This window comes from Schistocerca nitens, chromosome 1 (genome assembly GCF_023898315.1).
Source record: "Schistocerca nitens isolate TAMUIC-IGC-003100 chromosome 1, iqSchNite1.1, whole genome shotgun sequence".
NCBI lineage: Eukaryota > Metazoa > Arthropoda > Insecta > Orthoptera > Acrididae > Schistocerca > Schistocerca nitens.
In genome coordinates, this window is record NC_064614.1 from 722939525 (window position 1) to 722956681 (window position 17157).

The window sequence follows — 17157 nt, forward strand, 5'->3', positions numbered from 1 at the left end:
CTGCGCAACGCTACGCGCTGTTAACATCCAACTGTCCAACACTACAATGGCGAATATTCCAACAATGCCAACCAGCCACAGACTGCACACAGCACAGCCAGTGATTTTCATACAGAACGCTAGGTGACGTTACCAACATAAAGACCTAAACAGCCTACTTACATCACAATCGAGGCAGCAGTGGAAAAAATGAAAAATATTCATGGATCATTGGTAACTATCTCGCACGTCGTTTAGAAAATGTCAGGTCTCACATCCCGCTGAGTTCCCTGACCGCTCACACAAAATGTGAGCCGAACTCAGGCAGTCGTGGGAAAGTTGCAGATTTGTCAGGGCAGTTCACTGGGCACCTACAGGCTGACTTTACCTCCGTGGAAGAGTGCTACCTGTATCACTATGGTACAGAGACGAAGCAGCACAGTAAACTATGGAAACTTGTACGTTTACTAAACACAGACCAAATGATGTGGTGCTCCTGAGTGTAGTTTAGGGGCTGTCGTGGTCAGATACAGATTATGTTCACAGCGGACAAACTGCCGCAGGAGCAACGTCACGGGAAGCTCACCCAACGGATGTTTGTGCTCTGTGAAAACATCCCTGCTCATTGAGAACAGGACATAATCCTGCATGCTGCTTCATTGGGATACCAAATTTTGCGAAGCTCCTGTATTCCTCTGCCGTGGCAACCGGTAGCTTCCCACACTTTCCTCGGGTGACGAAACCAGAACGAAGATGAAGTGATTTAGCACGTGTAACAGTTTCTGAACTGACAAAATACAGTATTCTACACCAAAGGTGTCTGTCAACGAATGTGTGCAAAAGTGTGCTGCATCGAATGGTGAACATTAAGGGCAGAATGCATCTCATAGTTTCATTGTCGCAGAGTGACTTCTCGGAGTTACACCATAATACTGCTATATTATTCTACAGTTGTAGTTAAAAGCATCCACAGACAATATAGAATTTTAAACAGGTACGTGCAACGTAGAAAAGTACCTATAGGTATAAAAACCTATATACTGTTCTGATACTTGACAGTCAAATCCAGAGTGTTAATGATCAGTGCAGAGGATGGTGTTATCGATATTTCTCCCAATAGTTCTAATAATGTGATGTCAGTTATGCTTAAATACGAGTTTCGATACAAAGCCATAACAACAAAATCCCCTGAAGTTAGACCATGTAATTGTGAATGTGACTGAGGAATTACGATGAATGTTACTTCAGGTAAATATTGCACAAGTGGAGTATTTCGTATTTCATTAATCAGATACGCATGAGTGGTAGCGGGGTGGAGAACAAAAAGTTAAAAAAATAGTACCAGTCCCTACACATCTGAGATTGTTAAAAACAGTTCACAAAAGAAGTGTCATCTAAAAGTGTCACTTTGTATAACTACCAAGGGGACCTTCCCGTCTCGGAAAATCAGATCGGGTCTAGACTTCACAGGTTAGTAGTGTACATGAAGAGTGTCCAACCATAAAAGTTGTAAAGTGCACTAGACAGAAAATTCCACGAAAAAAGGCTATCAAATTTTACGTGTTGCTCTTATGGCGGTCAATTTACACGCTGTGGCAGCACAGCGAAATTGATACGCGTGCAGCGAAGTCGCATGCAAAAAGGGCGATACAGTTTCGGTTACACATTGAGGCAAATTTTTACATACTTGTAAATTGTTTTCAAAATAATAACAAATTTTATATAAAGTTAACATCATCAATTAATCGATGTAGAAATTTATTTTATTTACGAAATGATTGTTACTATTGTCACTGAAATCTTGTTTCGAGTCTGACGAAACTATAAGCTATGGGAATGTTAAAAATATTCATTGTAAATCTGTGACTCCTATTTCTAAGTGCAAGAGTAGAGTAATGTTGTTGCCTTGTTGTACATGAAAATAAGCAGACGGTCAGGAAATGTCAAGACGCTCTCGGAACTAATCGAGAAATGCTGTTTACTTGATATAGTACGATACATACACGTGTAACCACCGTTATTCCTCTAGAAACTCGATCTAACGTACCAGTTCACTCTTCACTTTCACAAATATTGGAATGGACAAGCAAAGCCTTAGTTAGTTGGCATATCTTTCAGGATGGCATTAAAACACCGACATGTACAATTAAAATGATTTCTAAAAAAACGTACTCCACTTGTACAATTTTGTGACGTGTATTCTTGCAGACAGGCAGCAAAAACTATATTAAAATGTACAGAAAATTCCGTTTATCGAATGTAAATAATAGAGAAATAGATTTCCGTGAAGACTGTATAAAAATGCATTCAATATTGCGTCACCAACTGTTAACACCAAATTTAATGAAATGATCAGGTATGGCTGGTAGGTATCCCGGCATTCTGATAAAAGAGAAGTTTTCATGAGTGTTAACGAAGTACGTTTTCCAACAGATCTATTCAAACAGGGATGTTCGTGCTAACAATCGTCCTTCACAAATTGCGCAAGATATCGAAGGATTTTTTTTATTTTGTTTTAAATGTTTTTGTCGTTCTTACATTCTGGTACTTTTATCCAACAAACGATGTTGATTAATAAAGATCATATCGTAAATTTTTTGTGTAAAAGAACCCTACCAGAAATTTCGTTAGAGTGGTAATTAAACCTTTACTTTAACTACACGAAAATCGCATTTGAAATTATTTAACTTTTACAAAGAAATTGTGAATCATAATTTTATGATAATTAGATGTAAAAGTTATTTTATAAATAAAATAAACTTCTGTGTGATTTAACTAATAATAATTCAAATCATTAACTTCATTTAAAAGTTGTTATAATTTTTAAAACAATTAAACAAACAAAATAGAAAGTTACCCCAAAGCAGGAGGAAACCTTGATCGCCCACATGGAAAGTTAGTCCATCAGATGCTGCCATTACGCTGTGTTGCCATAGTGTATAAATGAATTGTGCATAGAAATTTAGTGCCCTTTCCCTCGGAAGCATCTTCCTATTGCACAATAACGTTTAGGGATGGACACCCTTGAGATATATTACTAACCTTCGTAGTCTCATCCCGAATTGCATTTTCTAGACCGTAAGATGCTCTCGTTAGTTTGCTCCATAGATATTCAGAGTGATTATATTTAGAGTTAAACTTTCAAAACGCCGCAGAAATAACACGACCGGTCATAATGACGTAAAATTGCAACGGAGAAGGGGAAAAGCGTATGGCAGAAGAAAAACAACAGTGTGAAAACTGATCAAAAGCTGGCGCAGTATGTGTCAAAATACGTAAATGAAAACACCCGTCATGCGCACGACCAACTGAAGTTGGTACAAACACTCCGGGTGCATGGCTATTCCTCCTTTGGCGCCTGCGAGTTCCCCATAACTGTCCCAGTGCAGGATCGTTCTCTGCTTGTAAAGCAGTGTTACAAGAATGACTCCTGTGCTCATGTCGCACTGCAGAAGTTCCAGACATTTAAGGGTTTGAAAATAGACGTTGGCCCGATGACTGCCGTAGGTCTGGAGAAAATTATTCGGAAATTCGAAAAGACGGCTTCTTTTGGGGTGCAACCTGGTAGAGAGAGGAAACGATCTGATTCGACGTCAGTGAAAGCAGCAATGCTGGAGGAGACGAGTGATGGTGTGCAAATGCTACTGCACGGAGAATTGCCCGAACATTGGACATAACTGTGAGCACGGTGCTTAAAATCCTATGAAATATCTTTGTTCGCTATCCATTAAAAATTACCCATGTGCACGAGTTGCTGCCTGTTTACCTGCCAGAAAGAGAGACCGTTGCTTTCAAATTTCTTGCTCTCATGGAAGTGGACAATAATTGGTCGGGGAAGATTTTGTGGTGATACGAAGCCCACTTCCATCTGACAGGATATGTCAATAAACAGAACTGTCGAATATGGGCAACGGAAAATCCGCACTCAAATCAACCAGTACCACTTCATCCTGAAAAGGTTACTGTGTTGCGCGGGTTTACGGCATCATTTATCATAAGCCCATATTTTTTCGAAGAGACAGGTGCTTCCTTTCCTATTACCTGGATTGTCACTGGTAAGAGCTATGCGCAACCACGTCGTTTCAGCTCTCCAACAAAGTGGATGTGTGGATGGAATCATTTTTATGCAAGATGGTGCACATCCGAACATTGCAAATCCAGCTAAGCAGCTGCTGAAACATCATTTCGGAAATTCTATAATTATCAGCCAGCATTTCCCTATAGCTTGGCCGTCCCGGTCACCTGATCTTAATCCGTGTGACTTTGGCTTTGGGGCTATCTGAAAGACGTTGTGTTCAGTGTTCCGACTGCAAACGTAGCTGCATTGAAGGCACGCATTGCGCAACACATTCTTAACGTGATCCCAGAAACTCATCGATTAGTTGTGAAACATGCTGTTTCTCGATTTCAACTTGTTGCAGAAAACGGTGAACAGCATATCGAACATGTTTTGCGCCAGTCACGCGGAAATTAATAATCTGATTTCATTTTTATTGATGCTTTTTATGCGGTTATTGGCCTCAGGACAATCAAAATCGGATGTGGTTGATGCTTTTTATACGGTGGCGTGTAGCCATGTCTGGAAGTGAAACGTGGACGATAAACCGTTTAGACGAGAAGAGAATAGAAGCTTTTATAATTTGCTGCTACAGAAGAATGCTGAAAATTAGATGGGTAGATCACATAACTAATGAGGATGTAGAGAATAGAATAGGGGAGAAGAGAAATTTGTGGTACAACCTGACTAAAAGAAAGGATCGGTTGGTAGGAAACTTTCTGAGGCTCAAGGGATCACCAATTTAGTACTGGAGGGAATTGTGGGGGTAAAAAGTCGTAGATGGAGACCGAGAGATGAATACAGTAAGCAGATTCAGATGGATGTAGATAGCAGTAGGTGCCTGACTCAAATGGAAAATACAAGGCATTCATTCATAAAGTAACCTCCACTTTTGAAAATTGTATATCCCTAAAGGTGACTCAAATGACACAGAAGTCAAAGAATAAACTGTGGATTACACAAGGAATGAAGAGGTCATGTAGGACAAAAAGGAGACTGTATCTACTATCTAGGAACAAACAGCTCTGCTGTTAGAATTGTAATGCGTTACACAGAATGCAGCAAAATATTGAAGCAAATAATTCAGAAATCGAGGCAGCTTTATTATGAGAAAAAGGTAATTACAACAGGCAACAGAATATTGGATATATTGAATACAGAGACAGGTGGGGCCAAAAAGGAAGAGGAACAGATAGCTCTAAAAATAAATGAAACTTTGGTAACAAGTAAATATAGTATTGCAAATCTCTTAAGCAATTACTTAATTTCTGTCGCTGACAACTTGGGGTTTATCAGGTTTGGAGAACAGTGCAATGGAATATCTGAAACAAGCCTTTAAAAATAACTTCAGTAAAATGGAAATGACACTCACGTCTCCCAAATAAGTAGCATCGATCATAAAATCCTTAAAATCTAAGTGTTCCAGTGGGTATGATAACGTATCAACGAAGTTAATCAAAGAGTTCTATCTTTAGTTATTTGGGTAATCAATCTCTTACCAGAGGAACATTTCCAGACTGGCTAAAATATGCCGAAGTTAAGCCTCTTTACAAGAAGGGGGATAAAGAGATACCATCAAACTGTCGACCGATTTCACTTTTACCGACTTTCTCAAAAATATTTGAAAATGTTGTGTTCAAGCGTTTCCTTAAGCATCTGACTGCAAATAATATATCGTCCAAGTCATAGTTTGGATATCTTAAGGGTTCTGTTATAGAGAAAGCTATTTAAACTTACAATGAATGTGTACTTAATTCACTAGATAATAAATTAGAGGCTAATGGCATTTTCAGTGACCTGTCAAAAGCCTTTGACTGTGTAAACCACAGCAATCTCTTAAGTAAATTAGAATATTATGGTGTCACAGGCAGTGAAGCAAAATGGTTTGAGTCTTATCTATCTAACAGGAAACCAAGTGTATCATTGCGAACTACCTGTGCAGTAAGCAGTCAGCCTTCATCTGACTGGGAATTAATTACATGTGGTGTTCCTCAAGGTTCCATCTTGGGTCCATTGCTTTTTCTTGTGTAAATTAATGACCTCTCATCTGTTACATTGCCAGATGATAAGTTTGTTTTGTTTGCAGATGATACAACCATTGCAATAAGTAGCAAGTCAACTACAGATTTAGAAACAGCTGCTAATCAAATTTTCACTGACATTAATAAGTGGTTTAAAGCTAATTCAGCCACGCAGTGTCACGTCTTGTCACGGTCCACGCGCCTCCCCACGTCGAAGGTTCGAGTCCTCCATCGGGCATGGGTGTGTGTGTTGTTATTTTGCGTAAGTTAGTTTCAGTTTGATTAAACAGTGTGTAAACTTAGGGACCGATGACCTCAGCAGTTTGGTCTCATAAGACCTTACCACAAATTTCCAAAAAATTTCCGAAAGGTAATTCACTGTCATTAAACATTGAGAAGGCCCACTATATGCAGTTCAGAACCTGTAAGAGTTTTCCTTCCAGCTTGACATTAATGACATGCAGATCGAAGAGGCTGACAGTGTTACATTTCTAGGATTACAACTCGATAATAAATTCAGTTGGGAAGGGAACACCATAGAATTGCTTAAGCGTCTAAACAAGTCTATATGTGCAGTGAGAATCATGTGACATGTAGGAGATATAAATATAAAAAAACTTACATATTTTGCTTACTTTCATTCTATTTTGTCATATGGTATCATACTCTTGGCAACTCATCAAACCGAGCAAAAGTTTTTAGGTTGCGAAAGAACCATTTGTGGTGTAAATTAAAGGACATCATGTAGAAACCTGTTCAAGTAACTTTCTATTTTAACCATTACATCTCAGTATATTTATTCCCTAATGAAATTCGTTACAACTGATACAACTCTATTTCCAACCAATAGCTCAATACATAGTATCAGTACTAGGAATAAGAACAATTTACATAAAGACCTAAATCATTTACCTTGGTCCAAAAAGGGGTCCAATATCCAGCAACACATATTTTCAATAAATAGCCAGCAACTATTAAAATCTTGGTGTCAGATAAAGCACGGTTTAAACAGAGTTTGAAAGACTTCGATAGGCAACTCTTTCTACTCCATAGATAAATATCTTAACAGAGACTGTTAAGCCAGCTTTAGTAAAAATATCTGTTAGATTTTAGTTTTGACGGCACTTTTTTACAACAGTCAAGATTAGGTATTTTGTGTATGATAAAATTATTAATAGTGCATAACAATGTTTCATTCTGAAACACAGTAAATTGAACTTGTTCACACTGATTGTAAGGTACCTAATAACGGCATGAGAGCATGGTCTACCACATGACTAGATTGAAGGGCATCCTATCGACGACTGTCGACTAGGGTGCACGGTCTGAGTGTAGTTTGTATAAGATCTTACACTTCGGTTATGCCAACGTTATTCATTTATTCATTAATACTAACGTTTCCTGGCAATGTAAAATTATTGAAAGATAGTATTGATGACCGGTGGCCTTCTTGTAATGCCAGGGTGGCAACAGGCAACATTTGTTAGCAAATATTTGATTTGCTGCAGAATAGATGTACTTTCGCTCCATATCTCTTTGCTGAAGTCACGAGCGATTACTGTACCAGCACCTCATCCCACTGGCTCTAAAAATACCAAATCGGCAACCAACTTTGCTATCCAGTGTGGGAACCTACCGCTTGCTCCTTACTCCCTACATACTATAGGGCTGATACATTCACTTCGCGTATGTAAAACAGCAAAACTTTAAATAAAGTGAAATGCTCTGTTCTTATCAAATTAGGGTACCTTACGAGAGTTTAAAGTTTGTGGGACCGCTGGAAATAGGGAGTGATTCATAGCAAGATTTTTTTAATATAAAATCCTTAGGGTAAGGTTTGAGCCACCTCTCCAAACACGGGCTGGTTAGATGAACTTCATAGAAGACAGTGACGTCAGTATTCTGTTGTAGACGGCTGGGAACGCTGTTATGGGAAAATCCGCTACGCAAAAGATGTACAGTTATAAGTATGGAATTAGATCACGAAACGTTCGGACGATTTGTGATTAAAGAAAAGTAAAGTAATCGTTTATTGAGTGAGAGGACAGGGCTTTACCAATAGACTCTGATGTGCGGTGATCTGATGACAGCCTTAAGGATACGGACGAAAGGCGGTTGCTACGCTCCGCATCAGACGCAGAAGAAAGGACAGGAGTGACGCCGATGTGGCGCCTCGCTGCCAGTGGGACAAGCGATCCTCTGCCTCCTCCCCCCCTTTCCACCACCACTAAGCCACGCTACGCTCCGGCAGTGGGGCGTTCTCCACCTGCTGCCGGCGCCGCGCCGGTGGCGACGTTCCTTTGTGCGGCGCCATTGTCAGCGCTACTAGGGTGCGGCTATATCGACCAATGCACGGCCGGCGTCCCTATCGCTGACACGCCGATCAAGGCATGTGCCGTCCACATGCTTCTGAATTACTGTCTCAATCTGTTCTCTGATGTGTACAGCGAGATATGTACTGGTACGAGTAACAGAATAAATGAGCTGGTCGCAGTACAGCATCTAATCACAAGTTCCACTTACGCGATAGTAACCATTTCGAATGTGATATTCTCCTTTACCCACGCAATAGAAGGGTGTCAGGGGGGGTACTTTATGCCCACATATTTTAAAAAATATTATGATCTAATCATGTACTTCATATTTTAAAATAGGAAAAAATAGTTATAGCTTTTAATTATTTCTTAGCGGATTACGTTGTATTGCCTTAGTAGTTAATGTGACTTGTTGCGACAATGGCCAGTTCATATTTTCAAGTTCAGGACACTCCCTAATTATACATATGAATAAAATTATTTTGATTATAAAGTACAGCTCTTTTCTCTGTACACATTATAGAGAAGAGCGTTGGTACAGCTAAGATTGGGTTAAAGGATATTTTCTGATTCAGGGCCCTACTTAACATCAGTACATATCTCTTGACAGTAAAACTTAACAGCAAATAACCATTTTTTTTTTAAATGGCCACAAGGCACCCCGCCTTTTGGTACTATGTGTTACGAAAACGCGCTGGTATTGCTGAGATTAATAATAAATTCCCGATAATATCTTATTAATTGCGTCATAAGGTATTTACTGGTTCAGTAAGAACATTCAGTATCATGTCACCAAGCCAGAAGTGCTTAGCTGCGGACGTAGGTGATTTTTTCTGTGTACATCACATGGAAGTAGCTTCGTAAGTATACCATAATCTGTAAAATTTATTCACAATTGTGGAATCTTTCTGACATTAGCTGCAGTAGGTATGAAGATAGTACCTGTTGGTGACATGAAAATTAGCGCTCGAACGAGTCTCGACACAGATTTCGCACTTGTCGCGAATGGTCACCTTGACGACTTGGGCTGTCTGAGTACGGTTCCAGGATGGAACAAAACTTCCATCTCATACTCTATACGACCCTACTGCTAGCAGTTTTACTTGAGTTTCTGCCACAGTGCCTCAAGGAGATGAATGTACTCAGCGTTAGTCTGCTTGAAACCATGTCCTGGGATCCAAGAAAAGTTGCGAGCGATGGATTCATAGACAGTGTAGCATTGAAGTTTGGGTCAGTCCTGGAAGTGGGCTCAGGCAGTCGAAGTGGTTTAGGCGACCACTCATGACAAGTGGAAAATACGTGTTCGAGTCCAGTTAGTACAGCTGCATGATTGTCACCTGCCGTGTAACGACGACAATGCGAGTTGATAGCTAGCGCGCTAGGGCAACACTAGTGAGGCAGACTCGGTCGAGTGAACATACTAGTAAAAGAGCGGCAAATCAGAATCACTCGAAGTCGGATTATGAAGTATTTAATACAGTTATGAGGAAAATATTTCATTGGACTGGGAATGTTGAATCGTAGGTGGCTTTCTTCGGAGAGTTTGAACTTAAAAATACGTCAGTATCACAAAAACGAATGAGCGAGATATAGTTAGGATTGTTTTCTATTGTTTGGAGGTGATTAAAGTAAGTTAAAAGATGTCATCTATTATTCCAAATGAACCTTACCATCTTTTATGGTTGATTTCGTAGTTAATAACTACAGTTATACCAAACTACAGTCAGGCTGTTCGTTTTTTATACGACCGGGGCTGAAGTAAATCTCTGTGTCCATACTTCGTTAGTCAACCAATAGGAACACGGTGAGAAATCTTGAAATTACGGGAGGTGAGAGGTTGGAACTTTCAAATATTGTTTTCAATGTTACATCAGAATGCATTGTTTTCAGAAATGGTACTGCACTAGTAATTAGATAAGGACCTTACTCGCTACCAATTCTTGTAGCATCATGCTTGGAAACTGTGTATCCTCATGTAATACTGAGAATAATCTGCGGACATTGTGATGTAAGCAAAACAGATAAGTAAAAGTCTGTTCAGTTCTTCTCACGTGTTACGATCCAAATGAAAGTTCTAACGTTACAACCAAAGCTATAAGCACAAAAATCCGTTGGAGCTTCTGACATGTTGACATCTAAATGAAGGTTCTAACGCTACAATTAAAGCTATGGTGATGAAGCTTCGACGTCGAAATGCACTTTAGCAAAGTTGAAAAGCTATTGGTAAGACCTTAGAAGGATTCTGTTGCTGAATTTTCCGTTCATTTCATTGTCCCTGTTTATGCCGAAATAGTTACTGAGGCTACCTTAAAAATTAATATTTTTCTGTCACACATGATGGAAAATATTAATGACTTTTCTGTCTGTTGCAGGTAGTTTCTGGTTTAACTATTCGAAAGCTAATATCCTGAAACATGTTTGGCAAAAATCAACTACGTCCCCTTTACCCAAAAGATGTTATCACCTTCCTTGAATATTAATATTCTATTCGTTATGATGAAATCAGCAGTTATATAATCAGTAATTGTCGAAACGATCTGTGTAATATATCAGGCTAACACTGTAACGAATTTCTTCGAAACATTTCTTCAATTTCACCTTTAATTTAGTTGCAGTAAAACCTGGTAACAAAGTGGACGGAAAACAAATGTTGTAAAATACCAACAATTTTATTTTTTAATTACTATTTCCAAGTAAATGTTTTAGAAAGCCATGATGTACTGATTGTATGGCTACAGGACGATATTATCACTGATTAACAGCTTAAACAGGGAAAACATTGAAAAGAAACAAGTTGTCATCACTTTGACAGAAGATACTTTATAACAGATAACACTTCAGTTATTACCGTTGGGAATATTGTAGACCTTATTTAAGGCTGTTGGATGTGTGAATTATGACAGCTGTAATATATACCATTATAACGGAAAACAATGCTCCTCTGATCCCATCGGTGGAGGCATGAACGGGAGATGCGAGGTCTGCGCAATGCAATGAACATCTCATGATTTGGTGGTTGTTTGCCTGCATGCATCACCTCTCGTACTCCTTGACTTACATGCATTGGCTTCCACACTGACTGACTTAAAGCGTTGATCCACTCATGTGGCTTGCTCCGCAGAGGCCGATGCGATGCCGTTGTGCTCGAGTTGTGGTTGACTGCTTTCTGTGGTAACTATCTCGCGGAATAAGTGTTAATGTAATGTCTGGAGACAGAGGTCAAACAACGAAAACGCAGTGCTCAGCCTCACGCTTAAAGAACCGAGCAGTGGACCACGACGATTCATACCTTCAACATGCGTCGAGATTAAGTACGCCACAAAATGACGACAAGCGCTGGAGCTGGAAGCAGGAATGTGACTCAGGTTCCTGAGACTGTGTCGACAACAGGTTATCATGTCTCCAGGACGAACCCACTGTCCCATCGCCGCCCCTTAATTCTGCCTCTGACTCCCAGAATGTTCGACTGATTTGTCCGTGCTTCGCCCACTGCGTCTCCCTGTATCTCCCCTGAGTTCCCACGTAGCTCCTAGACTGCCTGAATATTTCGTCATATCGACGTTGTAATCGGTAGGACAAATTTACAATTTCCTATTGAGCGACGGTTGGCGTATGAATTACGAACCCCAGTCTTGTTCTACCATGTTCTGTGTGGAGAGACTGCCTGCAATCTGTGCTGCGATTTGTTCGTGTTTTGAGCTGCAGTCCTGAGTTATCAATGTAGCAGGCATGCAACAATATACCTGCTTGTTTGAAACAGGAAGGCCTGGGCTTTGTTTAAGTGGCTGTAGGAGACTTGACGTAATAATAGCCGTCCCATGATTCCTGCCGTCTGTCTGACGTTACCCAAGGGAACCAGTCGCGTGAGAGCCATCAACCTAAGAAGCCATCGTTGTGTGAGATCACAAAATGTCTCATTCAACTTCCCCTGTTGTCCACAGCGCCCAGCGGCGTGAAGTTGCATTACATACAGTGAACGTCTTCCCACAGTTTGTGAGAAAATGTGGCTATGATCAGTCAATAAGGAAATAAAAATGTACATAGTGTTATGTTTTAGGTCTTTATTTTTACCTTAATTGTAACTTTAAATCTAACGAAGTGCCTTAGATCACTTGCATTTGAAATATATTTTACTGCAGCTGTAGCTGATTTGCAAATTAATTAATTAATTTATTCTACACATTTAAGTTATTTATAAGGAACAGAATAATTTTACTGTACTGAATCGCATTGCATGAATAATTCTGGTACATTTTTTAGAATGTCCTGCAGAGGTTCCAAAAAAAGTAGTATTGTTTTAAAATTACATAAATTAATTTCAGCCTAGTCATTATCAAAATGCTACTTTCACCAACAAATGGGAAATGCCCACTGCATGAGTGTAAAAGTAGGTCTAAAACAGCAGATGCCCTATCATCCTGTCCCTTCTCCTTATCACGGTTTTTCCACATATTCTTTCCTTTTCGATTCCACGAAGAACTCCTCATTCCATACCTTATCAGTACACGTGATTTTCAACACTCGTCTGTAGCACCACATCTCAAATGTTTTGATTCTCTTGTGTTCCAGTTTTCCCACAGTCCATGTTTCACTACCATACAACGCTGTACTCCAGATGAACATTCTCAGAAATTTCTTCCTCAAAATAAGGCCTATGTTTGACACTAGTAGACTTCTCTTGGACAGGAATGCAGGTTTGGCAGTGCCATTGTGCTTTTGAAGTCCTCCTTCCTCAGTCCGTTATTAGTCATTTTACTGCACAGGTAGCACAATTCCTAAACTTCATCTACTTCGTGACTATCCAAACCTGATGATAAGTCTCTCGTTGTTCTTATTTCTGCTACTTCCCATTACAGTCGTCTTTCTTCGATTTTCTGCTAGTCCATATTCTGTACTCATTAGATTGTTCATTCCATTCAGCACATCAGATAATACTTCTTCACTTTCACAGAGGACCGCTATGTCATCAGCGAATCGTATCATTGATATCCTTTCACATTGAAATTTAATTCCACTCCTGAACCTTTTATTTTATTTCCCTCAATAGTTCTTCGATGTACAGATTGAACAGTAGAGGCGAAAGACTACAACCCCTATCTTACAGCCTTTTTAACGCGTGATCTTCCTCCTCGGTTGTCCACTCTTATTATTCCCTCTTGGCCCTTGTACATGCTGTATATTACCCGTCTTTCCTTGTAGGTCACCACCACGTTTCTCAGAATTTCCAACATCCTTCACCATTTTACATTGTCTAACGCTTTTTCCAGGCCGACAAATTCTATGAATGTGCATTTATTTTTCTTTAGTCCTGCTTCCATTATCAACCACAACTTCAGAATTGCCTTTACCTTTCCTAAAGCCAAACTGATGTTCAACTAACAAATCCCAAATTTTCTTTTCCTTTCTTCTATATTTTTTCTTGTAAGGGACTTTGATGCATCAGTTGTCAAGCTGATTGTACGATAATTCTCGAATTTTTCGCCTCTTTCAGTCTTAGACATTGTGTGGATGATGCTGTCCCGAAAGTCAGATGGCATGTCGCCAGATCAGTACATTCTACATACCAACGTGAATAGTCGATTTGGCGCAACTTCCCTCAATGACTTTAGAAATTCTTCCGTATTTGATCTTACGTCCTCCAAAGCTCTTTTAAATTCCCTTTCTAATACTGGATCCCCTAGCTCTTATAAATCGACCACTCCTTATTCTTCCATCACATCTGACAAATCTTCCTCCTCATAGAGGGTTTCAGTGTATTCTTTCCATCTATCCGCTAGCTCCTCTGCGTTTAACAGTGTAATTTCAGTGGCAATCTCAGTGTTGCCACCCTTTTAATGTCACTCAAGACTGTTTGGACTTTCTTGTATGCTGTGTCTGTCCTTCCGACACTCATTTCTTTTTCTGTTCTTTCACATTTTTCCTGCAGCCATTTCGTCTTAGCTGCCCTGCACTTCCTATTTATTTCAATCCTCAGCGACTTCTGTTTCTGTATTCCTGAGTTTCCCAGAACATTTTTGTACTTCCTTCTTTCATCGTTCAAATGAAGTACTTTTTCTGATACCCATGGTGTCTTCGCAGTTGCCTTCTTTGTACCTATGTTTTTCTTACCAACCTCTGTGATAGCCCTTTTTTGGAGACGTCCATGCCTCTTCGACTGTACTGCCTACCGAGCTTTTGCTTACTACTGTATCTATAACCTTCGAGAACTCTAAGCTTATCTCGTCTTCCTTAGTACTTTCGTATCCCACTTTTCTGCATATTGATTCTTCTTGACTACTTTCTTAAACTTGAGCGTACTCTGCGTCACTGTTATGTTGTGATCTGAGTCTATATCTTCTCCTGGCTACGCCTTACAATCCAGTATTTGATTTCGCAATCTCTGTCTGACCATAATGTAATCTAACAGAAATCTTCCCGTATCGCTTGGCCTTTTACAAGTATACCTCCTCCTCTTGTGGTTCTTGAACCGAGTATTCGCTGTTACTAACTGAAATTTTTTACAGAAAATTAGACTTTCCTCTCTCTTTCCGTGCTCCAAACCTACATTTTCCTGCAATCTTTTAACCGCGCGGGGTAGCCGAGCGGTCTGTGGCGCTTTGTTACGGGTCGCGCGGCTCGCCCCGGCGGAGGTTCTATTCCTCCTTCGGGCACGGGTGTGTGTATTGTCCTTAGCGTAAGTAAGTTTAAGTTAGATTAAGTAGTGTGCAAGCTTAGGAACCGATGACCTCGGATGTTTGGTCCCAAAAGACCTTAACATAAATTCCAAATTTCCTGTAACCTTTTCTTCTACTCCTACCCCTACAACTGCACACCAGTTCCCCATGACTAATATATTTTAATCTCCTTTCACCTACTGTATCACTCCTTCAATATCTTCATTTACTTCCTCTATCACTTCAGCTTGCTACTTGAGCATGTGAACCTGAACTATCATTGTCGGTATTGGTTTGATAAGAACAACCCTATCACTCGACTGTTCACAGTAGCACACTCTCTGCCCTACCTTTGTGTTCATAACGAATCCTACTCCCGGTATACTTTTTTCTGCTGGTGTTGTTATTACCCTATACTCATCTGACTAGAAATCCTTATCCTCTTTCCATTTCTTTTCACTGGCCCCTACTATATATAGACTGAGCCTTTGCATTTCCCTTTCAAATTTTCTAGTTTCCCTGTCATGTTCAAGCCCTTGATATTCTATGCCACTACTCTTAGAATCTTATTCTTTCGTTGATTATTAAATCTTTTTCTCATGCTCGCCTCCCTCTTGGCGGTCTCCCCCCCCCCTTCCCTTCCCACCCTGAGATCCGAATGGGGTACTATTTCAGAATCTTTTGGCAGTGGAGAGATCATCGCGACATTTTTTTCAAATTCAGACCACATGTCCTGTGGATACACATTACGTGTCTTTAATGCAGTGGTTTCCATTGCGTTCTGCATCCTCATAACGTTGATCATTGCTGATTCTTCCGCCTTTAGGGGCAGTTTCCCACCCCTAGGACAAGAAAGTGTCCTGAATCTCTTTCCGCTCTTCCACGCTCTTTGACAAGGCCATTGCCAGAATGAGGGTGACATGCCGGAATTCTTCAGCCGCCAATGGTGATGATTAATCAAAACTAAGCACTGGCGGGATTCGAACGATGGACCAACGACTTTTGGATTACGAATCAAAGACGCTATCCCTAAACCACCTTTATTGGGGTGATGGAACAGTTATATTTGTCAATAAGCATAATGAGGCTTCATTAACAACGTAAGAACTGCCGACGTAGCTACAGGTCAGAAAAACGTCCATCCTGAAGTGTCATGTTTGTCGCAACTCATAATTCGTGGACGCTGAAAGCTGCCGATCTGCCACGCAGATACCGTTACCAACATCGTATAAGTGTGTCATCCACTGGAGTTGCGGGGCTTATAACTACGTAATTTTTATCTATTTCTCAGCTGTGATTCACACACATTATGTAATGATGTTTAGTGTTCATTAGCGAGTCATCACCACATGTGATGTGTGGAAAGGAAGAAGAGGTAAATAGTTAACTATTTCAAATATATTGAAATTAACTATTTCAATATGCATTAGAATCAGTCACATAGAGAACCGTCAACTGAACAGACGAAGAGAAGCACTTACACTGTAAGGTGTCTGATCCCTGAATACTGGAACGTGAGGCAACAGTTAACTATGTAATAGAGTGCCTGACAAAAAGTGAAGCACCCAGATGACATGGCCGGATTTCAATGTAAATTCTTACACAAACAAGTATTCGTCGGCTGAATATGTGATGAGAGTCACAATTCTCTCTGACAGAAAGAATGGGCATCACCAGTGTGTTAATGTTATCGTGTTTAGTGTCCTTACTAGTTCTAATAGACGGCCGGGGTGACCGAGCGATTCTAGGCCCTTCAGTCCGCAACCACGCGACTGCTGCGGTCGCAGGTTCGAATCCTGACTCGGGCATGGATGTGTGTGATGTCCCTAGGTTAGTTAGCTGTAAGTAGTTCTAAGTTCTAGGGGACTGGTGGAAAAAATGGTTCAAATGGCTCTGAGCACTATGGGACTTAACTTCTGAGGTCATCAGTCCCTTAGAACTTAGAAATACTTACACCTAACTAACCTAAGGACAGCACACACATCCATGCCCGAGGGAGGATTCGAACCTGCGACCGTAGTGGTCACGCAGTTCCAGACTGTAGTGCCTAGAACCGCTCGGCCATTCCGGCCGGCTGGGACTGATGACCTCAGATGTTAAGTACCATACTCCTCAGAGCCATTTGAACCATT